Raw genomic sequence first — 3880 nt, 5'->3', positions numbered from 1 at the left:
TACAGGCGATGTCCCCCCTGTTCTCCCTCCAACACCCATGTCATTCTGCACGAAGCCCCATGGGGTCCTTCATGCTTCCAGTGGAAAACTCTGGTGAGACCACCAGTCTCCTGGCAGGCCTTCATCTTGACCCTGGACGACACGACCAGTTAGGAGAAACCGGCTAGTTAAGCCTCTGAAATGGGGTCCTACCACCCAGGAAAACCCCCTTATCTCCAGGGCATCGCCCGTGTGAATTAGCTGGATTTGTAGAGGGCTCCACAAGCACCAGCCTTGCTGAGTCACTTTCTCTAAGGTGGTGGCTGAGACAAAAAAGACCCAGGAAAGAAAGGCATAGGCTGTTGTGGAACTCCAGTGCCTTGGCATCAACAATTAATGTGAGCAGCTGCCTCTGCTCACCAGATCTGCATTTTATGTGGGGCACACTATTCAAAGTTTACACCCCCCATCTCTGTAACCTTCACGACAACCCCTGGAGCTCCCTGCACCATCATTACCACCTCACAGACAAGGAGACAAGGCATGAGGGGTGTGTAGAATGATGCAGCTCTGTGCTGGGGCCAACCTGGGGAGGACCCCACAGGCTTGCTCTTCCCACTGCTGCAGAAGCAGCTGAAAACAACGAGTTTTTCAGTTTGCATTATGTAGAGTGGAAAAGTCAACCATAAAGATCATTCAATTTTTAAATGGGTTATTCCTCAGGATAAAAACAGTTCCAAAAAATAATTTCCGAGAAGTTCAACATATTCTTCCTTCCAGGTGCCTGGCATGTGATGGAATGTTGTTAAAATAAGTTCTGGCCTATCAGCATGCCAGACAGAAACTGGAAGTAAGCTGTTACAGGTCCCCAACGGCTCTGTCACAACCCTAAGGAGAAGACATAACTTTCACTGTCCCAAAGTGGTTATGTTTAAAAAAAAAAAAAAAAAAAAAAAAAACAGGCACAGGTGGAACATTTTAAATTACAGACTTTCAATGCAGGGGCAGTGGGGGCAGGGGGGGGTGTCCCCCAACTACCCCCAAATGTTTCAGCTATATATAGTGACTTACCAAAGTGACTCCTCACAAGTACCTACAAGGCGACTGACAGGCAACTGACCGATGAGGAAGGTATTCGGACTGCTTAACAAAACCAACACAACTTAGAATCTTTATTATTAAGAAGAGAAAACCATTTATTAAACACTCGCCAGGCACCAAACCCTCTAGGCACTGTCACACGATCTACTCATCACACGGCTGCCAAACTCAGTGCAGAAACTGAGGCTGAGTAAGTCACCTAAGGTCATGCAGCACCAGAAACTGGATTCCAACCAGGTCTGACATCAAAGCCCACCCCAGCTTGCTGCAATGCTTCAGAACCTAAGCTTTGTGATGATCAATAAACATGCTTAACAATGTTTACACATCTCTGTTAGAATTCAGGGAAAGGGTTTTTTTGCTTTTTTGTTTTTTTTAGTTTTATGCTTTTATTAACACAAATATGACGTGCACAACAAGCTGTCTATTCATTTTCTTCACTGCGCAGCCTGGCATTGGGATTGGTGACTCTGATTGCCAGCTGGGCTGCTCTTTCCACAATAGCTTTGCGGTTCTTGGAGGAGACGTTTTGAGCAATCTCTGCACAGTAAGATTTGCTACACATCAGCAGCACTTCAACTCCTTGAAGTTGTGCACTAGGAACTTCCTGAAGCCACTGGGCAACATGTGCTTTGTCTTCTTGTTGCTCCCGTAACCAATGTTGGGCATCAAGATCTGGCCCTTGAATCTTCTGCGCACCCTATTGTCAATGCCTCTTGGCTTCTGCCAGTTGTGCTTAATTTTGACATATCGGTCTGACTGGTGCCGGATGAAGTTCTTGGTCCTCCTTTTAACGATATTGGGCTTCACCAAAGGTCTGAGGGCAGCCATGATGCCCAGTAACAGATGGCTGCCACCTCCGCAGGCAGCGCCGAAGAAGAGAGCCCAGGGAAAGGTTTTTAAAAATAACATACACAAGGGGAAAAAATGATACAGGTTCTGGAGGCAGGCTGCCCAATGTTCAAATCTTGGCTCCTCCACTTGCAAGCTGTGTGACCTTGGACTCCTTTAGCTCCCCTGTGCCCATATTTCCATGCATTAAAATGGTAGCCATAACAGACCCTATCTCCTAAGGCAAATAAAGCATTTTGGTGTTGTTGTTCTTGTTTTAAGATTTTATTATTTATTTGACAGAGAGAGAGAGACAGGGTGAGAGGGAACACACACAGGGGGAGTGTGAAAGGGAGAAGCAGGCTTCCCACTGAGCAGGAAGCCTGGTGAGGATTAGATCCCTGCACCCTGGGAGCATAACCTCAGCTGAACAACTGAGCCACCCAGGTGCCCACAAATAAAACATTGAGAATCATTCCTGGCAGGAGTTAAACCTCAGAAGGTGTGGGCTGGTGTTACTTCTTGCTGGCCACTAGATAGAGTCAGCAGCCTCAGGCCCACTGTTTTAGCAACTCATTTGCATAAACAAAGACCAGGCTCAGCCACTTTGTGCTTACCCTATGGTTTCTTCCTGTCACTAACATCTCTCCTCACTCCTGCTCTGTGGCACTAAGCTCTGGGCCTCAACTTCCCATCTGTCAAATGAGGTGAGGAGCCCAGCTGATCTATCTGAGGTCCTTCCAGCTGGGCAACCTAGGGTTCTTGGTAACTCAGGGCCCAGAAATTTCAGAACCATCCTAACACAAACATTACCAGATGACACTCACTCAATTTCCTCAAATCTTCTCTTCCGTGTTATGTATAAATGCTTATTTTCATGGCAAATCTTCTCCAAGATCCCAGAGCTCCACGAGCACCCAGAATAGGCTGGGCAGGCATCCCCAGTGCTGAGGCTGGGGACATGATGGTCATAAGCTCTGACCTCCAGGGGAGATGGATTCCAAATCAAGCTGCTCTGATAAGCAGGTCTTCCCTGTTAGAGAGGATTTCAACAGAGCACAGTTAAGAGGAAGTGCAGGTAAGAAACTCAGAACTTGGCCCACCGGACAGAGGGCAGTAGGACAGTGGGCAGGAGGGGTGACAGAGGGATTGAGAGGAATGGCACGATCAACAGAGGCCAGCCAAGGCAGCCCTGATGCTCAATGTGAGAGGGTGGGCTGGGGATACACTGTGAAAATGGCTTCAAAGGCAGGAAGCAAGCCCAGCTCAGCACAAAGCAAAGTCCTGAGCAGGAACCTTCTGGGACCAGGTTGGACACTAAGGTGAGCTGATAATGGCTGTGGCACCCAGTGCAGTCTGAATCTCACCCATGCCTCTCACAGGCTGGGTGACCCCGGACCAGTTATGCTATGTCCTTTAATGTTTCCTAAAGGGTATATTCACTCCATAACCCTGAGCCATGTTCTCATTTCGGTGAGTGTGGGAGGCCGCAATAAGGCTTGAGACGAGAACCAAACCAGACCCTGACTTGTGCCTCCTTTAAAGTCCAAATAACCTAACAAAAGGTTTAGGACGGGAAAAGTTCAGTAGCACTGGGAAAGAGTCTGTGCTATGTGTTGTGCGCTCGTCTACGTGACTTCCCACACGCTTACTAAACAAATGAGAACAATTCGGTTGGGCTAAAAAGTTCGTTGCTGGTCCTTGCTGCCTTAGTACAGCCCATAAATTACTTTCAGGTTTGCTGTATTTGTACTGGCATCAGCCATTTGGCATCATGAGGAACCGTAGTTGCTTAACTAAACACAGATGTAATGTCACTATATATATGGCCTTAATGCTTTGAATAAACTTAGCACTGTTGGACATCCTCCTCAGTGCTCCTCCTGCCCCCCATCTCTTTGCTTCTCGATTTCTTTTCTTCACCCTCTTACCCTCATGTTCCTGGTTGATTTGTTGCGCCGGCCACAAC

At 47.6% G+C, this 3880-nt stretch overlaps 1 pseudogene across 1 annotated transcript; it reads right to left on the bottom strand.

Moving 5' to 3' along the window:
* Window positions 1–1460: 1460 nt before the first annotated feature.
* LOC309857021 (large ribosomal subunit protein eL32 pseudogene) lies at window positions 1461–1926 on the bottom strand (annotated as a pseudogene). The gene has a single exon. The product of its transcript is annotated as a large ribosomal subunit protein eL32 pseudogene (transcript).
* Window positions 1927–3880: the final 1954 nt, after the last annotated feature.

The sequence above is a fragment of the Mustela nivalis genome (genome assembly GCF_964662115.1).
Source record: "Mustela nivalis genome assembly, contig: HAP1_SCAFFOLD_211, whole genome shotgun sequence".
NCBI classification, from domain to species: Eukaryota; Metazoa; Chordata; class Mammalia; order Carnivora; family Mustelidae; genus Mustela; species Mustela nivalis.
Note: the sequence above shows the minus strand (reverse complement) of the source record. Positions and strands in the feature narration are given on the sequence as shown.